The 26,646-nt window shown below is 41.4% G+C and overlaps 1 protein-coding gene across 1 annotated transcript in view; it reads right to left on the bottom strand.

Annotated features, from left to right (window-relative positions):
• ccnb3 (cyclin B3) overlaps positions 1-26,646 on the bottom strand; it is an 87,405-nt gene that overhangs the window by 23,277 nt on the left and 37,482 nt on the right. The window contains exon 2 of the mRNA XM_078412423.1: positions 2,440-2,535. The gene's annotated coding sequence lies outside the window, so the exon portion shown is untranslated. The remainder of the gene's footprint in view (positions 1-2,439; positions 2,536-26,646) is intronic.

The following is a 26,646-nucleotide window of genomic DNA, read 5'->3' on the forward strand; positions in this document are numbered from 1 at the left end:
TAGCTGATAGTTTCATAGTTTAGAAAGGAACTGCAGATGCTGGTTTAAACCAAAGACAGACACAAAAAGCTGGAGTAACTTAGCAGGACAGACAGCTTCTCTGGAGAGAAGGAATGGGTGACATTTTGGGTCGAGACCCTTCTTCAGAACCTTTTACAGTCCGAAGATGGGTTTCGACCCGAAACGTCACCCATTCCTTCTCTCCAGTTATGCTGCCTGTCCCGCTGAGTTACTCCAGCTTATTGTGTCTATCTTCAGTTTGATGGTTTAGTTTATTGTCATGTGTATGGTACGGTGAAAAGCTTTTTGTTGCGTGCTATACATTCAGCGAAAATACTATACATGATTACAATCAGGACGTCACAGGGTGCAGATACAGGTTAAAGGATAGAGGCCCTTGTTAGGAGTTCCTTGTTAGGATCGAGTTCCTTGTTTGTGGTAACAAGCACCTCAATAATTCTTAATCCTGCTCTGCGGGAAGATAGATATCCTGGTATTTAATGCAATTCTATTCTGGTGCAACCTCCCTCCCTCCAGTTAACTTATTTTCTTTGGTTGGAACCTTATGTAACTGGTCAGAGGTATTTAGAGAATCATTTATTAGAGCATCCCAAAGACATTTTCGCACAATGGGCCTTGGTTTAGTTTTCTTCTTCACATGTACCTTATGAACCACAATTTGCTGATCCTTTGAGTGAGGATCTCACTCTCTCCTGCACTCTCTATCTCATCAGTGGTGTGTGGTTGCCACCAGAGTGTGGCTTCAAGGGTTCGTGCCTTTATTAGATGTTGTGTAGCAAAGTGATGGGGGATGTATCAGATTACACAAGATCCCTTTATGAATGCTTGCCTCCCTTTTTAACACTTGTTTCCGGGTGCAAACCACTTTCACCCATTTCCAACTGGCTATGGGTCAATCTTGTGATTTCCTTTTATCAATGATGTAATTGAGCATTCACAGTAAATTAACTACAATGCATCCTATTTCTCACCTGTGATTTCTTCAGCAGATATAAACAAAGGTGGAAAATGCTCAGGGGTTAAATGGTTCACCCCCATGTCTGAAGGAAGTTGCAGAAGGGTCTAATGATTGGGCAAGAAGATGGCAAATGGAGTAAGTACACTATAAGGAAATGTGAAACTATGCACTTTTATGTGAAGCATAACATGTGGAGCATAGTGTGATGGAATGGGAGATTATTCATGTGGCCAGGAAGAATAGAAAGTAGCAATAAATGAATATAAATAATGCTGGAAATCTGGAACATAACCAAAATATGTTGAAAACACTCAGCATGCAGTCAGCATCTATGGAAAAAGAAACAGATTTAATGTTTCAACAAAATGAGTCCTTGGCCTGAAACATTAACTCTGTTTCTCTTTCCAGAGATGCTCCTGACCAGCTGAGTGTTTCCGACACTTTTTGTGTTTGTGTTTCAGAATTGGAAGCAGTATTTTTTTTAATGAGTCAAGAGTCAAGAATGTTTTATTGGCATGTGTTCCGAAACAGAACAATGAAATTTTTAATTGCTGCAGCACAACAGATATGTAAACATAGTACTCTGTAAAACCGGTAATAAACAACAAAGAAAGTTCAGTATCTAAATAAGATTTAATTGAAGTACCTATGGAGTTTTTGAAGACTGAGAAAGCAGAGTTACTTTGAATTGAGGTGGATTGTTTCTGAAACAGTGCATTGCCTCAAACTAGGGACCATATTATCATATTGGACTTAGATGAGAAACATTTCTTGATTCTACATTATGGCGTGGGTCTCCTCCAGAAGCTCTGGCTTCCTCTCACACCCCAAAGGCAATCCAGTAGTTTATTGGTACGTAAATTATCCCTTAGTGTAGGTTATTGGAACAGAGATCAATACGCGTTAGAGTGATATTAAGTTTCAGGTGGAGATGGAAATAAACAGAGGGCAGGGAGGGGCACCGCCCATGGACTAGCATGGACCCTATATGTTTAATGGCCACCTCCTGTATTATTATCAGTTAAGATATACATGCCTGATATTGAGAGATTTTTGGACAAAAGGAATCGAGATTTGGAAGATAAGCACAAAAGCTGGAGCAACTCTGCGGGACAGGCAGCAACTCTGGAGAGAAGAAATTAGAGAAATTTCAGGTTGAGAGCCTTCATCAGTCTCGATCCAAAATGTCATCCATTCCTTCTCTCCAGAGCTGTTGCCTGTCCCGCTGAGTTACTCTAACATTCTGTGCCTATCTTTGGTGTAAGCCAGCATCTGCAGTTCCTTCCAACATAAGAGATATGAAGTTGGAATGCAAAGTGGACAAATTAGGTCATCAGCCTTGATGTATTGAAAGGGCAGGCTTCAGAGACTTAGGATCTTTGCTTCTCAGTGTAAGGGCATGTAGGTGTTACGACAAAACGTTTTCATTCAGAGCAATGCAAAACTTCAGAATACTCTACCACAATATTCTTGAGTGAGATCAGTTGATCTTGAGGCAATTGAGATATTGAGGTGCAAGTTCAGCCATGGTGAATCGAGCCTCGCGGGCTTGTGTCCTGTTAATTAAAGCAGATCTATAAATAAGGTTGTGTTCTTTCTCCAATTGCCAACATATTATGAATAATTTCACCATTTCCTTTACTTGGGTCTCTGTAAAGATAAGGTTCTGCATTAACGAACGAAGCATTAAGAACAGACAGGAAACGTGATAATCCTATAAAGGCAGATGAGCGCAGTGCAGATCTCTAGAGTATTCTGAAGCACAACACATCCAACATTTGCACTCGACTCCAACCGACCAGTTCCGTTTTGATACCACAGATGTTAGTTTGAAGGAGGGCGGTTCCAATGCTGTTTGTCCCACCTCAGCACCACTCCCATTGGTGAGCGTGTCTGCCACAGCCCCAGTCGCCAATTGTCCAGCAGTCAATCTCGGTGTGAACCCAGGAACCGGGTGTCAATCAGCATTGAAGAAACGCCGAAGATTCAGCGGTACTGCAGAGCAGCCTCATACCATCTATAACCCCTCAGCAAAAGTTTAGCCAACAGTTAGAATCTAACTTGAAAGCACCAGTGCTACAGAGGTAAGCGGCACCTGCCTGTTGTAAGCACACTCAATGTGTATTGATGCTAATTTCAAAGGTGAATTTCAGATTTTTGTGGTTCATATCCCGCGGTTGTGTAAATGCAGTTTTACCTTAATAATCTAAGGTTATCATTTATAAGCTACAATGTTAATATTATTTTATAAAAAAATTCGGACACAGTTACTGCCTTGTCAGGCTTACCCCGACATTACATTAACAGCGTGCGCCAACTCCCACCATACCCAATATGCAGGTGCTGAAAGTAACTTCTGCTACTCTGAGATGGCGGTTTGTTAAATATGTGTCTTAGGACGTGAGTCACAATCTTGTATCTTCCTTCACTGTTTACATCAAAGGCTCATTAGTAAATCATTTCCTTTTTCTCTTCCAAAAATCATTTTGATTAAACTTTCCTTCCCACGCCCATTCCGAGTTCACATTTGTGGCTTATCATTTGTTGAGGACAATTGACTAATTTACTAAATCAATAAAAGTCTTGAAGTAAATCATGTTATCACTAAATATGTAACTGGTTGTATGAAGGAAATATGTGCACGATGTCCAAACTGTTAACTCATTAGCTGGGTAACTGTATTAAGTGTAGCAGGTTGCTTTATCTCTCCATTGAGAAAGAGAGAATTGCTGTTACTGTCAGTAATAAAATGCTAAAGAACAATCTTTTTAAATACTTGCATTGCATGTGACATCTGGTATTGTTTTTTTACCACTTATTCCACTTTTAATTTTTTTATTTTAAATTTTTAACTTAAATGTATTTGTCTTAAAATGACAAACTCTAATCAGGTTTCACAGTTTAAATTCGGATTGAAAGTCACTCATAATTTTGAAGAGCGACACAGGAAGGAAATCATCTTAAAAATGAGAGACTACTTATTATGAATGTCATTTGTATAAGCTTTGTTGTTTCGTCTCAGGCAAGACCAAATATTTTAATGGAGCAAAATTAAATTTAATGTGCTATTATAATAGAGAATTTATAACCTTAATATACCCATGAGTTAACAGCATAATAACAGTATAACATATAACGGTATAACAGTAATGGAAGTTGACCTTAATTTTCATAGTAATTGCATAATGTACCATTTCAACCAAGAACATGGAGGATTTTGAAATATTTGGCAGATACAGTTACAAAAGCTACTCTATGTAGAGTACCAATAGGCATTTAGAGAATTGAGAGCTGGAACTGCCATACTCGCTGCTGTTCCTCCAAATAAACCCTGGTGGTCAAAATTGCGTGGTTTTACACTGTGGAAATAATCACGGAGATAAATTATCTCAGCCTTCAGTAAGTGACGAACAGGCATTAACATCTATAAAATGATTGCTGAGTTGACAAAATGCCGACAGTTGTGGGTATAATTGGAATTTTGAACATCTTTCAAACGACCGCTCTTAAAATGTTAACTCTTAAAAAGAAACCCCTGCACTATTCTTTATACCATCCTTTTGGCTGACAATGGTTAATATCAATCGATGGTTAATATGATTTTTTTTAAATTAGGTTGCAAAGGAACGAAGTACAAAGCTGTTAATAAAACTAGGGTAGAATTTATACATACCAACATTGTATATGTGGTTACACATATTCTGCCATTTTAATATTGCTATGAAAGTACAAGCAGGATTTTGCAATGTCTCTGGAAATGTTGAAGATCATATACTTTAGAATAAAGTTGTAATGTCAGAAAACATATCCAAACATTTCACCTCTTATGGATAGCAATTTAAGATATTGAATATTTGTAATTATCAATTTGCAATATTGTTATTTTAATGTTTTACAGAGGAAGTAGTAGCATTAGAATTCTCCACCACAGAGGTGCAGCCCAGACAATGAATTAATTCTTAACAGAGATTCATAGATTTCTGGATTTTATGGAAATCAGTGGATACAGGGATAGTGCAGGAAAATAGCACTGAGGTAGAAAATAGCTACGGACTAGATGAATGATGGATTAAGCTCAAAGGCCCAAATCACCTGCCCTTCCTCCTATTTTCAGTGTTCCTATATGTATGCGGTCATACATGTACTTGTATTTTTTTAATGAATGTCATGTATGTATTATGTAGGTAGTTTGTGTAGGTTGCATCTTATGACTGAATCTGTTGTATTTGCAACGCTTCAATTTGAAAAGCAGAAGTTCTGCAATGTATTGTTGAAAGTGACGATTCAGACATTTTAATCAGTCTGGGTAACCAACAGTTAAAAGTTGAAATTCTAATTATTGTTGGTCATTGTCCTCTGAATATATTGTTAACAAAGGAGGAAAGGGCTACATGCTTGAAAATTAAATACAGAGTGATCTTGATACCACATATTATAGTTATCTGTATCTCCTTTGACTGCAGGCAGTTGCTGTACTTTCCAACTGCTTATTCAACACTGAACTGCTCTTGACTCTTAACATTCTACGTTTAAAAGTGTCAAAGTCAATGATCAGCGGAATCCACGGACTTCAGGCGATGAGGGCATGAATCTTCCCAACGGATAGCTTAGGGTTCGGTCCGTGTAAATTAGTTCAGTTCAGCCTTAAACTGAGCTTTCTTCCCACTTCTGGTCCTTCTTGTCTACTATGTGGTGCACTCCTGCCTCAATGTACTGCTGAAACTTGTATGCATGGCTTTATTATTTCAAGGATCATATGCTTCTTACTAAAGAAGGGTCCCGAACTGAAACATCACCCATCCTTTTTCTCCAGAGATGCTATCTGACCCGCTAAGTTACTTCAGCACTTTGTGTCTATCTTCAGTATAAACTAGCATCTGCAGTTCCTTTCTACACACATATGCTTATAGTCCAGCTTTCCTGTTCTTTACAAATTCCAGCTGATCTAAAAATCTACAAGCTTCCTGAGGATTAGCTATTCTTGCACTGACATAACTTTCAAATCAGTTTCGTAATATATCTAAAATATTTCTTGTTTAATATCTCATCTTTCTGAAATTTTGAGTATAGTTTAGTTTAGGAATACACATGGAAACTGGCCCATTGGCCCATCAAATCGGCCTATCGATCACTCGTTCACTCTAATTCTATGTTATCCCATTTGCTCATTCATTCCCTATACACCAGGGACAATTTACTGAGGCCAATTAACCCACAAACCTACATTGTGGTTTAATTTCTCCTTCCTCCCTACCTATTCCATCTTTGTACCCAGATTGAGAATGATAAGATGTGTTGGCATAATCATTCAATTAGTTTTCCATTATGATATTAAATAGTAAATTTAGAACACGGGGAATTATGTGGTAGAATAACACAATTAAGGTCATAACAACTTGGCAGATTCAACTATATTAAGCCTCCATTGCAATGGGCTGGATCATTTCACCTGGTCTGGCTTCTAAAATCACTGGGGTCCAGCCCAATTGCTCTCTTCTCATCTGATCTGGGAGCTTGTGGTCTGCCCACCCAATCCAAGACGGCTGTATCTGCTGCAAACCTCACCCTGGATGGTGCAATGAACTGCAGTATGGCAAATGAAATGTATGTGAAAGGATTGTAGCTGCAGTACAATATTTGACTAACATGAATTGAATGTTTTTAGAAAAGTGTCTATGTAGTTTAAACTGTATCTTCTCCCAGAAATGAACATACCCAGTTAACATTATCAATAAAAGTATTATTCTTCTGCAGTTTGGTTTATCTTGTCTGCAACTCAGCAAGGATATTTTGAACTTCATCTCACAATTTAAGTAGGACCTTGAGTATAATTTTAACATCCAGAATCCAAAATGGGTGTTTTACAATTTAAAATTATTAAAAGTTCCAGGTTCACAAAACCAGATTAAGCTGGATATTCTCTTAATTGCCTACTTCACTCTTCAGTATGAAGGAAATGTGTTGATGTACTGTGATGTACTGAGAGCAGAATAGTTGAGTATTCAGTCAAGTGATTTTCCCCTGTTACAGGTGGGCTAAAATGGCACCAGATCCCAAACCCGATTGAGACTCCTTGTCCTTTCCCCACTTTTCTATATGTCCTCACCAGAAATACTTTGGCCTCAGAGGTTGCCTACCTGACGCATCCTTTCATTTATAAGTTAGGATGGTGAAATCTGCTTTTCATGGTGTTACCAGTTAACTCAAATCTTGTTTGGGATCATTTTTCTGTAATTGAAACTGGAAATGTAAGATGGTAAAACATTTGCCCTTTCACAGTTCCTTGCAGAAAAATCCCCTAACCTTAAGCCAAGCCCTTGAAGAAACTGTTGATGAGTGTTCTGAAATCAATTTTTGGAAAGGACCCAAGAGCTCATTAAACTTTGTATGACTTTAATTCAAAGGGTTCCAGTTCAAAGGTCCAACTGTGAAGACAAACCCAAACCCAGTTTCTGAGCTGGCAAAGAGACTACCTGGGTGCAATGCACTAGGCAAGGCTGCTCCATTTTTCCTGTTTGCATCCTTTCCACGCCCACTCGGAGCATGTTTGACCAACTATTCAACAGAATGGAGCATAACACCAAAATCGTTCCCTGGAAATTTTGTATTAAGCACTCTGTGAGCAAGACCGTGGGCTCTACTTGAATTTCCTGCATGATCCTTCATGTGGTTATTGCTTTACTGTCAGAAGATGTGGAGCATCTGAGGCACTGCCTTACTCCCGTTTTACAGTCACAATCTGCACCGGATACAGAAGCTTTCACTGGCAAGTTATCACCCAGCCCCCAGAACCAACAGTATTCTCTGACTATAATTAGCTGTGGAACTTCTTCCCAATTACAGCGTGCTTTTGCTGATATGGTGTGGAGGTTGAACAGAGAGGCATTTAACTTACAATTATAAATACAGCTTTACTAAAATAATAAAGTGGCAACAACTATTTTCCATTCCTGTGAAAATCTTTTGAGAATAAAAATGAGCCATTTGTTGTGGATTGGCTGAAGGTGGAAGTGAACTAAAATGAATTTACTCGCAGCAACATAATGAGAAGTGAAGCATAAAATAAAAGCCAGCAGCAGCAAAGCAGAGCCCACAGAATGGAGACACACGCAACTGCATATGCTGGAATCTTGAGTAATCAGGAGTTGAGCAATCTTGGAACCAGAGCCCATGGAAATGATGTGAGAAATAAAGTAGTGGAAAAAGAAAGGGAGAAAAAAACCTAACTTGCTTTTGCCTCTTATTTATCCTGATAGGGTACAAAGTAGGCTATTCAACTAAAACACTGAAGGCAAGATCTTACTGGCATTGGGCCAACATCCCTGGTCATTGACAGCTGCCTCTACTGAGGATAGTTTAGAGATGCGGTGTGGAAGCAGGCCCTTCGGCCCACCAAGTCCATGCCGACCATCTATCACCCGTACACTAGTTCGAAATTATCCCACTTTCACCGCCCACACACTAGGGGCAATTTACAGAGGCCAATTAACCTACAAACCTGGACATATTCAGAATGTGGAAGGAAACCAGAGCACCCAGAGCAAACCAGAGAAAACCCATGACCTCATGGGGAGAATGTGCAAACTCCGCACAGACAGCACCCATGGTCAGGATCGAACCCGGGTCTCTGGCGCTGTGATGCAGCAACTCTACCGCTGTGCCACCGTATCGCTCTTGTACTTGTACTTGTTGAATACAATACAATACAATACAATATATATTTAGTACCCCTGTACAATGACAATAAAGATGTATTGTATTGTATTGTATTGAAACTGTCAGAGCTTTTGGATGTTTTTAAATGACTCTGACATAAAACATCATCAAAAATTCAATAAATAATATTTTAAACAAAAATGAGCTAAAATAGGCCTAGATATTCTTCCACGCTACATTGATAATATGGCATTGGCCACATGAAAGTCCCATTAACAAGGCATCAACTGATTTTATGCATGTTTCTGGAAGATACACCGCCAATTGTTTGTTTCATGCGCTTTTCTTTTATGTGTGTGATTTTTGTGCCCCAGCACTGTTCTTTCAGTATCCAGCTCATGTGAATGTTTAGTTTAGTTTACTATTGTCACATCTACTAAGGTACAGTGAAAAGCTTTTTTGTTGCGTGTTATCCAGGCAACAGAAAGACTATACATGATTACAATCAAGCCGTTCACTGTACAGAAAAAGGATAAAAGGTATATCATTTAGTGCAAGATGAAGTCAGTTTAAAGATAGTTCAATGGTCTCCAATGAGGTAGTCGAGGAGCAATATCACAGGCTCTGCTGCCACAAAATAGCTGTTAATGACAAAAAGACACAAATTGCTGGAGTAACTCTGGGTCACGCAGCATCTCTGGAGAACATGGATACTACAGTTACTTGTGTAGTAATTACTGATATCTATGAATTCATAAAACCTTGAAACAAGTTCACACTTTCTCGTGCTGATCTCATTGTCAAAGTCAAGCAGGAGATAGATACTTTTTGGAAAGTTTGGAGAATTCAGGGTCATGAGGAACTGACATGGAAATGGAGTTTATCCTGGGGCAGATCAGCATGATTATATTTAATGATGGTGCAAGTTTGAAGAACAAGATAGCCTATTCCTGTTCACATTTTCTGATATTCTACGAAGAGCTTAGTGGAGATGAGAACCTGGCTTCTTAAAATGTGATGGATGCCACCCCACATTACATTCGTTCTACAAAGTTATTTAGCTTCAATTGGATGTAAACTCTCTTGTCAGGCTGATGCTATCTCTTAGTCTTGACCAGATATTTCAATAACAGCTTTCTCAGGGAAAAATAAATTTATAGGACAAGGCACATTGTCATCATGGAACCACCTTGCAAGAATATGAATCTAATTCATCATAGCACACCCTGCGTTCACACTTTAAACATAATGCCACATGAATCTAGATTTAATCTCAACTAAGTTGTCTGATAGCAAGCAATGTTTCCCATTTCCAAATATTTCAGGCCTTCCTCGACTCTCCCACTTTAGGACTAGATCACAGCAAAGTTCCAGGACTAATTCATGAGGTGAGAAGGCACTTAATTACATCTTGTGTAATTATATCAATGAACTACTGAGGTCATAAGGTCATAAAGACAAATTTTCATTTTCTAATTTCTTCAAGATACCTTCAGCAATCTGATGATTTCACATGAAATTGTGGCCAAGTCTCTCACAAAGCAGCTCATATGAGATTTTTTTTTTAAATGCAGCAAATGGTATGGTTCTGGAATGTACTGGAAAGTTCTGGAAGGGGTAGTAGTGGTAGAAGTATATTCAATTGTAAATTCAAAACGAAACTGAAAGAATTTGGAGGGCTATGGGAGAGGATGGGAACGTAAGATTGTCTAGATTGCTCTTACATTGAGTCAGTGTAGATTCAAGAAATTGAATGGCTTCTTTCCATGCTGTAGCCTTTTGTCAACCTCTAAGTGCTCCCATTAGGATCAGCAAACACAAAAAGTTATTTATCTCTCAGGTAGACATAAAAAGCAGGATTGACTCAGTGGGTCACACAGCATGTCTGGAGAAAAGGAATAAGTGACGTTTCTGGTCACCTATTCCTTTTCTCCAGAGATGCTGCCTGACCCGCTGAGTTATTCCAGCTTTTTCTGTCTATCTTCGGTTTAAAAGCATAGAAACATAGAAAATAGGTGCAGGAGTAGGCCATTCTACCATTCAAGGCCATTTAAAAGCATAGAAACAGAAAATAGGTGCAGGAGTAGGCCATTCTACCATTCAAGGCCATTCAGACGTGGAGAATGTGCAAACTCCATACCTAAAGCACTGGAGGTTGGATTGAATCTAGACACTGGGGCTGTGAGGCAGGGCTCAACTAACTCTGCCACTGTGCCACCCTTCCTCCTTTAGAAAAGCGCAAGAGGAAAATTAATGTTTTTGGCTGGCCCTGCAGCCAGGGTGACACACTATTATACAATCTCATTATAAACCATGCTTCCTGCTTTTAGATGCAGTTCCTACTGCAAGAGACACCTGTTTAGATGAATGGGTGTGTACAAAGTTTGAATGAATGCACTCTGCACATTGCAATCAAACTGAACATCTCCTGGTGCCTTGGGCTATTTGTCACATCCAGGAGAGTTCAAGCACTCTCTGCTCCAGAGCTGTTAAGCCTAGCACTGGATGATCCCCACCCAGTTTGTAGAGCTTAATGCTGGTTACTGGTTATTTTGCCAACAGTTGTGAGAGGTTGTTCTGTAAATGTGACGTGCCCATGAGCGCTTGTGTGGAATGGCCATGGGACTGAATTGACGGCTTATGGGTGATGGGGGAATTAATGGAGTGAGGGACAAGATGCTGAAGTAATGCCGGAGGGCTGGTGCTTCAATGGATTTGTGGAGAGGAGAGAGACAGAGACATGGCAAGGGAGATAGTCAGAGGACAACTGGGGGAGAGGGGAGAAAGCCAGCAGAAACTGATGTGTTTGTTTTGGTATCGGAGTGAAAGATGCTAGCCCCATTTGAATGGAAATGACACCAAGAGCTGTAATGAAGAAGTCTCAAACTATGACTTGCGGGTGTCAGAGGTTCTGGGGAGAAGGCAGGAGAATGGGGTTAGGAGGGAGAGATAGATCAGCCATGATTGAATGGCGGAGTAGACTTGATGGCCTAATTCTACTCCTATCACTTCCGATCTTATAATCTTACCTTGGGTGTTCATGATATTTCTTGCAGCACCATTCAGTATGGAGAATATTGCTCATGCAAGAAACCTCCCTAGTGGTAACTTTACAACAATGCCTGCCTGCACAGTGTCCTGGTGTATCTCTGTTGTCCCCTCACACAGAGCTTGTTGTCGTTTCAGTAAAATGGTCTAACTGTCTCTCCAGTTCCCAGTCAGTGAATCTGGTACAATGCTTCCTGCCCTCCAGTACACCAACAGCAGCCATGACTTAAAGTATGTGGAGGAATGTTCATGGTGTTGTGAAGGTCTTACTTTAGGGGCTGGCTTTACTTTAGATGAGTTCAAAGCTCTTCCGAAGAACTAAAAACCAAAATAATTCAATTAAAAAGCTCCAACCACATGCTCCTGAAACCAGAGAGAAACCTCTAACACTGTTTTGTAAATGGTAGTAACACATTCTTTTGCCATCTTTTTAAAGATTTCCAGGACAGAATTTGGGAGGATGCTAAAATGTTTTAATATTGAAAAAAAAAACATGATAATTTCAAGGCCATTATATAAAAACAGTAAACATATCCCCCCCCCCCCCCCCCCAAATTCTTCCTCCTTTCTCTGCTGCAGCCTTAAAATCACCCGCCTTTTTCCCTGGGTCGGGGAGTCTAAACCTAGAGGGCAGGGATGTGAGGTCAGAGGGGGAATATTTTTTTTTAAAAACCTGGGAGGCAACTTTTCATGCACAGGGCAATGGTTCTGTGGAATGAGTTGTTAGAGGAACCTATCGAGGTAGATACAATTATAATGTATAAAAGTTATTTGTGCAAGTGTATGGAGAGGAAAGGTTTAGAGCGATGTAGGCCAAATGCATGGACAATTGGGACCAATTGCCCTGTTTCCACGCTGTGTGACTCCGAGTCAGATCAATTGGATTTCAGATCATGAGCTGGGTCTAACATATTTTCTTTACTCCTGTGTAAGTAGCCAAAGAAGCTCAGCAAGGTTGGGCTCAACTGTTGTTCTCCACCACGTTTAGTGATGGAGTGCAGTGAACCATCCATTAGCCACTTCGCTTGATTTAATGTAGAAAGAAATTCCAGTATCACTAGCATTTAATTATGTAAATACTGGTAGACACATGGGTAACACTGACATTTATTCCCAAAATATGGGTCATCTTAATGAGGGGAGAGGACTTGGTTGATTTTTAACCAACAGATGAACTAATTGGAAACTTAAGGGATCTAATGTAGAGATAACCTTTTATGTTGTCTGCGTTTCCGAGGCAGCATAAAGTGTAGACAGAGTCTGTAGTGGGAGTCTGGTCTCTGTGATGGACTGGGCTGTCACCATCTCTCTGCAATTTTAGCAGTCTTAGGCACAGCTGCTCCTAAATGGATTGGTCAACAAGTACTAGTCTTCCTAGTAGCATCCACCTCCCTTGAATACATTTGTTTTTTTTAAAAGATGCATTCCAATGTTATTATTACACTGGGAAGTATAGAGCTATGATCCAAAATCGCTACTGATTGGTCATCACCACTTTCCCTTCATTAAATTTCTCACTCTTAGGGAAATAGACAGGATAAATGCATCAAGGCTTTTACCCAGAGTAGAGAAATCAAGAGCGAGAAGACATAGATTTAAGGTGAGCGGGAAAAGATTTAATAGGAATGTGAGGGGCAACGTTTTCACTCAGAGGATGGTGGGAATATGGAATGAGCTGCCAGCAGAGGTAGTTGAGGCAGGTACTATAACAACATTTAAAAGATATTTGGACACGTACATGAATAGGAAAGGTTTAGAGGGATATGGGCCAAATGTGGGCAGGTGAGACTAGCACAGATGGGGCATTGTGATCAGCATGGACGAGTTGGGCAAAATGGCCTGTTTCCCTGCTGCATAACCAAGACTTTACTCTAGTAAATATCACATGTACTACATCAATTTTTTTGTGGTGGATTTGATGGGAGTTCTTGATAAGATCAAAATAACCATGGCATGTGCCGCTTACTGCAACTTTATCAGCATTGCTGAAGTATGGAAATGTGAAGAGAGAGAGAGAGAGAGAGAGAGAGAGAGAGAGAGAGAGAGAGAGAGAGAGAGAGAGAGAGAGAGAGAGAGAGAGAGAGAGAGAGAGAGAGAGAGAGAGAGAGAGAGAGAGAGAGAGAGAGAGAGAGAGAGAGAGAGAGAGAGAGAGAGAGAGAGAGAGAGAGAGAGAGAGAGAGAGAGAGAGAGAGAGAGAGAGAGAGAGAGAGAGAGATTGAGATTAAGATTATTATCACATTGCAGATAGTTGGTGAGGATTAGTCCTGTTCACATGAAGTGGTTTTTTTTTTTTTACAGAGAATATCCTTTACATGTGAATTTAGTCTTCCAAAGTGAGAATGTTTGATAAGTTATGTTATGTAGTTTTCCTTACTGTGTTTTTTTTTCTGCTGTATTTTCATACTTTACTGGCTGTCCAGAGAAGGGAAATAAATTGATCAAGATTTGAACATGCATCACCTATCTGAATGATGCAAACTGGGTAATCAAACTTTATTTTTGCTGAGCGTGTTAATCAGAAATTCCCTTTAAGTACTACAGCACTTCCTGTCTGCAGAGGGGTTTATGGTGCAGCACTGTTATCTCTTTTCCTGTTACGGGCCACAGTGTACTTTACAGATTGAAATCAAACTTTCTGACCGCAAGATCACGAGAACCATTACTGCCCTTGTCACAGTCTTTACACGAAGTCCAGAACATTTGAAAAAATCCAACAGCTTCACTGTTCAAATGAGCTTTTATGGTGGGCTGAGTGGGGTGCAGGTTTGTTACTCTCAACTGCTTTAATGTGAACTTAACGTTAATTATATCTGCTGATATGTGGACTGGTCTGTGTACGTTTGCGCTCATTAGCACTTATGTTTTACAACTGATGATGGCAGTGGATTTAACAGAGCTAGATGTAAAAAATCTGCCAATTGCTTTATTTCTAATTTTTTCTTCTCTCCCATGGTGGAGTTGCTTGATATTACAGCATGGATCCGTGGCCAGACTGGCATTTGGATCATTGGGCCACACTTGTTGGACTTTAGACTTTACAGCGTGGAAACACGGAGTCCACGCCGACCAACGATTACCCCACACACTAGCCCTATCCCACACACACTAGGGATAATTTACAATTTTATAGAAGCCAATTAACCGACAAACTTGTGAGTCTTTGGAGTGTGGGAAGAAACCGGATCACCTGGAGAAAACCCACACAGTCACATGGTGAACGTACAAACTCCGTACAGAAAGCACCCCTAGTCAGGATTGAACCCAGGTCTCTGGCACTGTAAGACAGCAACTCTACTGCTGCGCCACCGTGATGCCTACTTCTTGTTCAGTGTGAATCGGCGGACTCATCGGCTCTAGTATAGCTGGGATGGGAGAGGGTTCAGAGATCAACGCAAACTTGTCCTGCATACCACCTGTGATTCCAGTAAGATTCCACACATTATGATTGGAAATAGGAATCCAGTCAAATTGTTCTACCCTTCCCACCCACCCGACACCCAAGCGTGACTGTGGCATGAACAGGAGAAGCCGGCGAGACAGTAAATGACTGCAATCTGGAGATTGAACCCAACATCTTCTTGCTCTCTGCAGCTCAGCTTCAGACAATGCATTTTCCCAGGAAACTATTACAAATTGCTTCCTAGGCTTGAGTACAAGAGTCTTATACATAGGACATATATATCAACGAGACCAAATGTAGACTGCGCAATCGTTTTGCTGAAGACCTTCACTCAGTCCACCTGGACCCACTTGATCTCCCGGTTGCTAAACACTTTAATTCCCCTTCCCATTCCCACACTGACCTTTCTGTCCTAGGCCTCCTCCATTGTCAGTGTGGCTAAATGCAAATTGGAAGAACAGCATCTCATATTTCGCTTGGGCAACTTACAACCCAGGGGTATGAATTATGATTTCTCTAACTTCAAGTAACCCCTGCATTCCCTCTCTCTCCATCCCTCCCCCGCCCAAGTCACACCAGCTTTTTGTTCTCACCTAGCAAACAGCTAACAATGGCCTGTTTCCTTTATCATTGTTACTTTTTTGCATATCTTTCATTCATTTCTATATCTCTCTACATCATTGTCTATATTTCTTGTTTCCTTTTTCCATGACTTTCAGTCTGAAGAAGGGTCTCGACCTCAAACGTCACCCATTCCTTCTCTCCAGAGATGCTGCCTGTTCCGCTGAGTTACTCCAACATTTTGTGTCTATCTTCGGTTTAAACCAGCATTTGCAGTTCCTTCCTACAGATATAAGAGATACCATCTTTGAAAGAAACACCGTAAATGTTTTTCTTTTGGTTAGAGAGAAAACCAGAACCAAAAAATAATTGTATGACAATGTCACATGCATCCTGATGACAATAGTTGTTTCTGTTATTTTTTTGCCCGATTTCAACAAAAAAACAACTTGCGTAACATGTTGAAATTATGTTGGTTCTGAGTGTAGACACAAGGAACTGCAGGTGCAGGTTTACCAGAAAAGACAAAGTACTGGAGTAGCACAGAGTGTCAGGCAGTATCTCTGGAGAACATTTATAGGAGATGGGTACTGGGGGAAGAAAGCTAGCTGAGAGGTTGGGGTGAGACAAAGCCTGGCAAGTGATGGGTGGATGCAGGTGAGGGGGATTTGTGATTGGCACGTGACTCGACAGAAGCCAGAGATGAAAAGACCAAAAGGATGAGATAAGAATAGAAGAGGCATGAAATGTGAAGCCAGAGGAAGGAATATTGGTAAAATGGAATGAAGGGGGAATTCAAAGGTCTGTCTATTATCACGTGTACCAATTAAGGTACAGTGAAACTCGAATTGAGGGGAAAGGGAGGAATGAGTGTGCATCCAGGTGAGGAACGGGGAAGAGAGGGGGGGAAATGGGAAAGTGGGGGTGAGGGCGAAGGATTATTTACCCAAAATTGGAGGCTTCAATGTTCGTACTATTGGGATGCAAGTTCCCCACATGGAATATGAGGTGCTGTTCCTCCAGTTTGGATGTAGCCTCACTCTGGCAATAGAGGTGTCCCAGGACAGAAAAGTCAGAATGGGAATGGGAAGAGGAGTAAAAATGGTTAGCAAACGGGAGATACAGCAAAGCTTGGCAGAACGAGTGCGAGTGTTCGGCAAAATAGCACGTAGTCTATTTCTCTCATCTCTCAACTTTTGTCTTTGCATCTCTAGTGTTTGTCCAACCATCTGATTATCACCCCCCCCCCCCCCCACCCCCTCACCTGTAACCACCTTTCACTTACTTTGTCTCACCTCACCTCTTTCCTAGCTTTCTTCTCCATAATCAATCAGATTGAAGAAGGGTCCAGACTTGAAACATTATTTATCCATGTTCTCCGGAGATGTTGCCTAACCACTGAGTTACTCCAACACTCTGCCTTTTTTTGAAATCCTGAGTGTTTGGTAACATGGCTATTGTTTGTGGCTAGAGGTCTGCTTTGCAAGTGTGTAAATGATGGATCTAGAGTCCGATAGGAAAGGCTATTGGAATGCTGGAGGAAACTGGCCTAGTATTGTTGTTGAATTATATGGATATTCTGCAACGATTAATAACTTAATTAACTGTTTTTGTACAGGCAGCAGCAAAATAAGATGAATACTGACAGACTATGTTTATTTTTTAGTTATTTCCAGATGATTTAACCCCACTAACCCCACTTAAGGATAGCGGAGTCAGGGGGTATGGGGAGAAAGCAGGAACGGGGTACTGATTGAGAATGATCAGCCATGATCACATTGAATGGCGGTGCTGGCTCGAAGGGCCGAATGGCCTACTCCTGCGTCTATTGTCTATTGTCTATTGTCTAATTGGACAATTTAGCAAGATACTAATAACTAATGTCCCAGGGCAAATTTGCTGTCATAATTATTGGCCGAAACCCTCTTTATTCCTCAAATACATTGGGATAAATTGGCTGTCATGATTCAGTGGCTAAGTAAGTAGCAGCCAGTGCCCTAAATTAGTGTTCCAGAGATCACATCCACTATGGCATCTGGAGAATTTAAATTGAACTATTTAAGGAAAGCCTGGAATTTAAAAATAAAAGCAAGTTACAAACACAAGTCTGTAAATTGGCTTGGTAAATGTAAAAATTGTCCCTAGTGGGTGTAGGGTGGTGTTAAAATGCGGGGATCGCTGGTCAGCGTGAGCCCAGTGGGCCGAAGGGCCTGTTTCAGCGCTGTATCTCTAAACTAAACTAAAGTCGTGGAGCTACTGCAAAAATCCATCTGGTTGACTAATATTTTTTTAGGGAAGGAAATCTGCAATCTTAACCCTTTCTGACCTACATGTGTCTCTGGACACACCAATGTGAATGTCTCTCAACTATTTCTGCAGTTTGGGGGTCAATAAGCGATGGACAATGAAATACCAGTGATATCTACATCCAAATAACTTTAAGTTTGAGATACTTTTTCTGTTCATCTGACATTTTTTCTTTCATGTACCTTTTCCCTCAGATGTCAGATCCAACCAACTGGCTGCAAAGCACCAAGAAACTATGTCAGGTGGTGATTGAAAACCGTGAGCAAAGAATTGCAGTACCTGTCAAGGAAGTAAGTGACCAGGACACCAAGAACTCATCACTACTGAGTGCAGCACCCCTAAAAACAGCCTGTGGACGTGTGCTGCATGATTAGAGTTACATCTGGGAAGTATTGCCCAGACAGGGAAACAAGGAACTGATAGGAAAGATTTGTATTTATAGTGTCATCCACATACTTTCCTAAGGTTTTCCAAAGTGCTTTCTGTCTTTTGAAATATTTCCGAAGTGTAATCCTTGTAAAGGAACAACTGCCGCACGCAATTCGAACTGGGTAATTGGACGAAAAGCTGACATATTTTCGGTAGACATTGATTGTGGAATAGATATTGGCCAAGTGACTAAGAGTGGCTCCACTACTTTGAACTAATGCCGTGAAATATTTTATGTCCACCAGAAAGAGGACATGTGATCAGAAAGCGATCTCCTCCAACGTGGCAGCTTTCCCTCCTTGCATCCATACTTTTCCTGGGCTGGTGCCTTTCCCCACTCCGTTGTTGGACTCGCTTAGGAGGATTTGTTTGTTTCTCTCTGGGATGTGGAGCAGGGTTTATTTCCCCCAAGGCCTGAGTACAAGTCCTTGTTGGCCTCATCCATAACTTCCAGCATTGGGGCACAAGCACTGATGACCAGAGTTTATTGTTTCCGTGTTAGAATGAGCCAAAGGATCATAGGCATTCTAGTCTGAAGAAGGGTCTCGACCTGAAGCGTCACCCATTCCTTCCATTCAGAGATGCTGCCTGTCCCGCTGAGTTACTCCAGCTTTTTGTGTCTTTCATGGGCATTCTCTAACCACACTAGAGACACAACTCCTGCTCATTCTTAATGATGAAGCACATTTATGAAGACTACATTCTTCTTCCAGATTGTGCTGGAAGAGGAATCCAGAAAGCATGCCCACTGCCTTGTTCTTCGATTTGGCTAGCTCCTCTCCATTGCGACTACTTCAAATGTCAATCTAAAATCTTCTGAGCTCCTGAGCAATGATGGTGGAGCAGCATTCAGATCTGTCACTGAATGTTGAGATTGCCCATGAAGACAAAGTTTCCCCAGTGCTATCCAAACAACCTACATCCAAAGCTCCTCTCCACAGCTGAGCATGGAGGTGAATTTATCAAGGACAAAGACACAGCCAATAAACATAAGCGAACCAGTCAGCTATTTGTGGGACTTGGCTATTTACAGATTAGTTGGCATGTTTCCCACAGTATACATAGGTTAACTATACTTCAAAACGACATCATTGGCTATGAAGGAAAATAACTGCAGATGCTGGTTCAAATCGGAGGTAGACACAAAATGCTGGAGTAACTCAGCGGGTCAGGCAGCATCTCGGGACTGAAGAAGGGTCTCACCCTGAAACGTCACCCATTCCTTCTCTCCTGAGATGCTGCCTGACCCGCTGAGTTACTCCAGCATTTTGTGTCTACCTTCATTGGCTGTGATACATTTTGGACTGTTGGAATTTTATATGGAAAGAGGTTGAAAAGTGAGAGTTCTCTCAACGTTCAGCTTTTCAATTATGAAATAGGAATCAAAATGAAATTGAAAACCAAATTCCTATCCCAGTCTTTCCAATCAATTTTGACTATGATTGTAATTTCATAATTGTTTCCGTCATTTCTTTGGTGCACAGACCGGGTTATCTTGCTTGTACTTTTAGGAAGTGGCAACCACTTACCCTGAACTTCACGGCCTGATGGAATCTATCCAAATGCGTCACCTAAAAGAAGATGATGTAATTTTAATCAAAGGCTTACAGCAGCATTCTGAGACCATGGAGGATGAGTTACAGGTAAAGCACAAAGTCATTGTTATGCTTCCCTCCTTACAGAAGTGTCAAATTATGTAGCTATTTGTGATGTGATTTTCTCCAATTAGGGGATGGGCAGTTTTCCAATTTGTTGTTCCTCAGCAAAACTACTTAGAGTTATATGGTGTGGAAACAGGCCTTTTGGTTCAACACCCCACTGACCAACATGTTCCATCCATACTTCGAGATCAGAAGAAATCAGAAAACCCCTCTCGTTTGGAATTTCTTCTGTTCCTGTAAGAGCACGTTGGATTTGTGGCTTGTGATGGGACAATGAATGTTTCTTTCAAAGAGATTATGAAAAATGGAATTGTGCGAGAATAAATCACCTCCCATTAATGTTCTGAGTGGTTACTATTGACCAGAAATGTAAATTGATTTACCAGAGTAATCTGACTAAATTATGGCACAAACCAGGTGTGTGACAGAAAACCTTCCACTTCTTTAGATGAATGTTGCTCCAGCAACACTCAAGAAATTCAACACAATCCAGGAGTGATCATCTCACTTATTTGTTACCTATTGCATCATCCTAAATTTTAGTTCTGCCCCTCCCTTAACCATCTAGTTTGACTCTAGTGGATACCATTTACAAAATGTGCTGCTGTATCTTGCCAAGACTCACTTGATAGCACTTTCCAAACCCACAACTTCAGCCACCAAGAAAGGTCAAATGAAGACACTGCTGACAACCCAGAATGTATTGCCCATCCCTACTAGCCTTTAAGAACTGCACCATTCTATGGAACCTCTGCGAATGATAATGTAATTGCTCTCCCATCACTGTTGGAGAGTCTAACTGTTGAGTATCAGTGGTGGAAGTTTGGAAATATCCCATGAATATCTTCACAACAAGGATTGTAGCAGGTCAAGAGGATGGCAAGCTATTATGTTCTGGAGGACAATTAGGGATAAGCAAAAAATGCTGATATACGTAGTGGTACACACACCCAATGTGTATATAGGAACATTAAAATTAATGGTAGTCATAAATGTGCTACATTTTAGTGTCTTCATGGTACAACCACTAACCATTCAAAATATTTTGCAGCCAATTCAAACCAAATTGTTCTACTGGTCATTAAAATTCTAAGTCATTTGCAATACATTTTTGTAATACTATTAAAGATCCATTTTGAAATTGGATCTTGTATCATATTCTTTCTCGGAAATGTTAAAGAAACCAGCTGAACTGGTTTAGCTGAATTAGCTCCTTCAAAATAGACTCAGGAAAGCCAATGGCAGGATAGGTGCCACTGACTGTTTCCGTCTCCCTTTACTGAAAAAGCACTCAAAAATTAGATTGACTCAATAAATGCTCATAGTTAAGTTTGTAAACTTCCACAATGCTTCACTGGTTTAAGCAGCAACTGGGGAAACCAATTTCACTCCTGACCCTGACAGTGAAATAATTAAATTGCAGCTTAGAACTAGATCAGGTTGGGGGTGGTTTACATGGTTGGAATCTAATCAGGTGAGTCAAAAATTCAAATATTTGGAAACATGTAATCCAAACTCATTGATTAAATATCAGAGACTCAAAAATCTGCAGATGCAGGAATCTTGAGCAAAGAAAACCAAAAGGTTGGAGGAACTCAGCAGTTTGGACAGCATCTGTAGAGGAAAAGGATAGGTGGCATTTCAGGTCAGGACCCTTCTTCAGATTGATGGGAGTAGGGGGAGAAAGCTAAAAGAGAGGTGAGGGTGGAGCAAAGCCTGGCAAGTGATAGGTGGATAAAGGTGAGGGAGGGGAGGGTGAATGGTGAATGTGCAGTGTACGTGTCAAAGGCTAGAGGTGAAAAGGAGGGAAAGGGGTGTCAGATGAGGGAAGGAAAAATGAAATGTAAAGCCACAGGGACGGAATGGGGATGGAAGAGGGAAAAGAGGGTGGGGAATGAATAAAATGGATATGGGACTGACAATGGGATATCTGGGTAAAGCGATGGGGAATGGAGCAGGTTGTCTAGGTGGTGGGGAGGTGGAAGGAGAAGTTTGTGCACTGGAGTAGTAAGCAGGATAAGAGAAGAGGGTTAGGAGGTATTACTTGAACTTGGAGAATTCACTGATCATAGTGATGGGTTGCCAGCTGTCCAAGTGGAATCTAAGATGCTGTTCTTCCAGTTTGCATGTGGTCTCACTTTGGCAATGACGGAGGCCCAAGCTATCTAGATACCAGCATCTGCATTTTCCTGTGTGACCCCCTTTTGTCTCCTCACCTGCAGCCATTGTCACTTGCTCTATCCATCTGCCAGTCATATCTGTCTTGCATGTATCAACCTATCACTTGCTAGAGTTTGCCGTACCCCCACCTTTATATTCCAGTGTTACCCCCCCCCCCCCCCGCCCACACAACCCTGAAGAGAAGGGTCCTGACCCAAATTGTTGTCTCTCCATTCCCTCCACAGATGCTGCCTGATCCTCCAGCAATGTGTCTTTGAGTCCTTTGTTTTTAATCACACCAGACTTCCTACCCCCACCTCTCTTTTCCAGTTTTCGTATACGCCTCCCCCCTCAGTCTGAAGAAGGGTCCTAACCCAAATCGTCTGTCTATTCCCTCCACAGATGCTGCTTGACAGTTTATCATTTTGTCTTTTTTTAAATCACTTGCCAGACTTTGTCCACCCTACCTCTCTTTTCCAGCTTTCTCCCCAATCTCCATTAGTCTGAAGAAGAGTACTGATCTGAAACATCGTCTGTCCATTCCTACCACTGACTGATGCCACCTGACCCGTTGAGTTACTCCAGCCATTTGGTTTTTTTTGTTCAGTCATTTTGTGTCCCTTTGAGTCACACTTTGTGATTGCTGAACATCATATCCAAGAGAGACACAAAATACTGGAGTAACTCAGCAGGACAGACAGGCAGCATCTCTGGAGAGAAGGAATGGGTGACTTTTTGGGTTGAGACCCTTCTTGAAGGCTTTTTGTGTCTCGACCTGAAACGTCACCCATTCCTTCTCTCCAGAGATGCTGCCTGCCCCCCCGCTGAGTTACTCCAGCATTTCGTGTCTATCTTCGATTTAAACCAGCATCTGCAGTTTTTTTCCTGCACATCATATCCAAGATGATGCCATCTACAGAGTTTGTATGGCATGTGCAAGCAGCAATGCTTCTCTTTAAACAATAGGATTGAGAACGCTGACAACGGAGACTGCGGGAATCGTAAGCAAAACACAAACTGCTGGAGGAAGTCAGCAGTTCAGGCAGCATTAATAGAGAGAAATGGACAGGCGACTTCAGAGTCTGAAGAAGAGTCCCAACCTGAAACAATGACCATGTATTTCCCTGCACAGATGCTACCTGACCCACTGTGATGCAGAATGCTCTCTGACACCAGTTGTCCTAACCAGGAAGTCAGTGTTAGAATATTTAATTTATCTACATAAATAATAAAGAAGAAAGGAAAATAATAATTCACATATTAAACAAAAAGAGGAAAATCAAGGTGAATTTTTGGAGAAAAGAGACAGAAAGGATAGCACAGTGGTAGAGTTGCTGCCTTACACCATCAGAGACCCGGGTCCAATCCTGACTACGTTGCTGTCTTTACGGAGTTTGTATGTTCTTCCCGTGACCGCATGGGTTTTCCCCAGGTGCTCCGGTTTCCTCCCACACTCCAAAGGTTTGTAGGTTTTTGTTTTTGCTTCAGTAAAAATTGTAAATTGTCCTTTGTGCATAGGATAGTACCAGTGTATGGGGGTCGATGGTCGGCGTGGACTTGGTGGGCCAAAGGACTTGTTTCCACGCTGTATCTCTAACTAAACTAGAGCTTCTAAAGCTTTAACCTTTAATGATAATCACATTTTAAAAGAATAAGATTTCTTATTTGTGAGAATACTTTTGTTGGACCAGAGAAAATGTTTGGTAGTCTTTACATATTTTCACGGTTGTGTAAACGCATTCGTATAGCACAATTTTTTGACTGGGGTTAGGTGGATTAATACAGCTACTTTGCAATCTTCCATGGATTTTCATGCTGAATTTATAGGGAAGGAATAGTTTGAGGCAAACCAAACAACTTTGGTAGTTCCACAGTTTAGCTACACAGGAGTAGCCTTTGGGAGTAGTCGTCTAATTTGCCCCTCAATAACCGTCACCTTTCTCCTTCTCCTCCCCTACCACTTTCCTCTCCTCTCTTCCCCATGCCCAACCAGGATTCAGAGACATTTCTTCCCATCACCTTCCTCCCTCCCCTTTCACGTCTTTGCCTTCCACTGACTTTACAATGCGTACCTCTTCTATTCTTAACGTCGCACTTTTTGTCTTTTCACCTCTGGCCTTTGTTCAATCATCTGCCTATTAACCCCTCTACTTATCACTTTCCAGGCTTTGTCCTGCCCCCGCCTCTCTTACAGCTTACTCCCCATCACCACAATCAGTCTGAAGAAGGGTCCTGACCTAAAACGTTACCTATCCATGTTCTTCAGAAATGTTGCCTGACCCACCGAGTTACTTCAGCACCATGTCTTTTTTTTAGAAATCAGCATCCCTTGTGTCTCCATTGAACTCTCCCTGTTATTGTTAAAGCAAAATCTTGTCCTGTGATCATACATCAAACAATTTTACTTCCTTAGCAAGTCAGTCATTAGGTTTCAGTTGAAATTTGCAGAGAAGTTACACCAGCAGAACTGGAGCACGTCCAAGGACCAACGTATATATTACTCTTGAAACAAGGAACTACAGATGCTGATTTACAAAAGATTAAGAGTGCGGGAGTAGCCCAGGTGTATTATTGCAATATATAGCACTGTTATAAGTTTGATCAAAGATACACACACAATGCTGGAGTAACTCATCGGGTCAGGCAATATCTCTGGAGAAAATGGGTAGGTCTGAAGTAGGGTCCCGACCTAAAACGTCGTCTATCCACTTTCTCCAGAGATGCTGCGTGACCAGCTGAGTTACTTCAACATTTTGTGTTTATATTTGGTATAACCCAACATCTGCAGTTCCTTTTTATACTATAAGTTTGATCAATATGTATACAATGATTTAATTTTTTTTAACTGGTCCTTGTTGTTATCTTTTGAAACCAGAGTTCATCGGAAGGAGTGATGTGTCTCTCACCTTCTCCCCACTCCAGCGGCAGCTCCATGTTCTCCAGCCTCAGGAAATATGCCCTGGGATTCCAGCATGCAATCCATGCCATCACCAAAAATGTCACCGACATCAGCATTCAGAGTGAGCCTAAACCTGAGTGCATTCCCACCGCTGATGTTTCTCTTCCTGATGCTTTATATGCTCAAGCAACAAACCTGTCCACTCCAGAAGATGAACCTTGTCTTCATGGTGTGCCAGTTCTTGCTGTTGATGTTCCACCCCTTCTGATGTCAGAGCTGCAGTACCATCAGCATTTACTTCAAAGTATCTCTGCTTCTGTACAGCCTGCAGCAGATTATCCTCCAGAGGGCATTCAGTCATCATGCCATGCAACAGACATGGATGTGGAAACACCTTCTAATCTTCTTCCCCCCACTGGATCACAATTCTCGGAGAAGTTATCCACTTTTGCTGGGTGGTTGTCAAATGAGATACTCAGTGCAGCGAACAAGGATAGTGTTCATCAGGAAAGTGATCCTACTTTTTTATATCTGGAGCAGCCGGAGATCTGGACCTCCAGTGAAGGCCAATCTTCTTCAGAGATGTTTTCTCATGATATTATCCCTGACTCCCAACTGAATCAAACTCTTGCAAATTCCGAAGAGTCTCTTATGTCATCACAAGATGAATTAATAGCAAGCAAATCAACAGAATGGGAAAGGAACTATGAAGTATCAGAATGTGGGAGTGAAAATGCCTCTGTGCGTGGCATAGCCAATCTGGCAAGCAGAGAGGCTTCCAATATTCTTCAGAGGTCCTTCCAAGAGATTGGGTATGGAAGGGAAACACCTCTTGCTGATTATGTTTCAAAGACAACAAACACCAACTCTTCAAGGGAACCATTTGCTATAATGCATCCTGTCATAGAGAATTTTGCACTGGGACTGACCCAGGACATAATTTCTGACATCACCAGGAGAGCAAGCTCAGAGTGGAAGGTGATAAGTAGTCACGGAGAGGCACTTGAAGGGGAAAGCAAGGATTCACACCTTGCTCACTTGGAACAAGATACACCTCTGGACCTCTCGGAAATGCAGTGGTCACCATCTCACGTTGGCACACATGAACATAATCATCGTGTAAGAACCACACCAAGGTCATTGTGTGTAGAAGTAATAGCCAGTGAACGGGTTGAAGGTTTAACGAAAGGAACACAATGGTCTTTTGATGATACACTTTCAGAAAGAGAAAGGCATTTGTCAGCATCATACAAAGAGCAAGCTGATGATCAGGACTATGAGAAACTAGTGTATGATAAATTTGGGCTGACCATGAAGGGGTCCTTGGACTACCCAGATGCACCACCGCCAACGCCACTGAAGCCACAGCTTGCAGGCAGTCAGAGGAGTTTTACTAGAAAGCTCAAGGGAGGATTGGCCAAAGAATTCCTTCCTTCACCCCCTCCACCGACCCCAAAGGAAACCATCAATTTTTGCCTGTCTAGCGAAGGGAGTGAGGAAAAGGCGGAATTTATGAGAAAGCTGCTGCGATCTCTGTCTCAAGAGT

This window comes from Rhinoraja longicauda, chromosome 15 (genome assembly GCF_053455715.1).
Source record: "Rhinoraja longicauda isolate Sanriku21f chromosome 15, sRhiLon1.1, whole genome shotgun sequence".
In the NCBI taxonomy this organism is placed as follows: domain Eukaryota; kingdom Metazoa; phylum Chordata; class Chondrichthyes; order Rajiformes; family Arhynchobatidae; genus Rhinoraja; species Rhinoraja longicauda.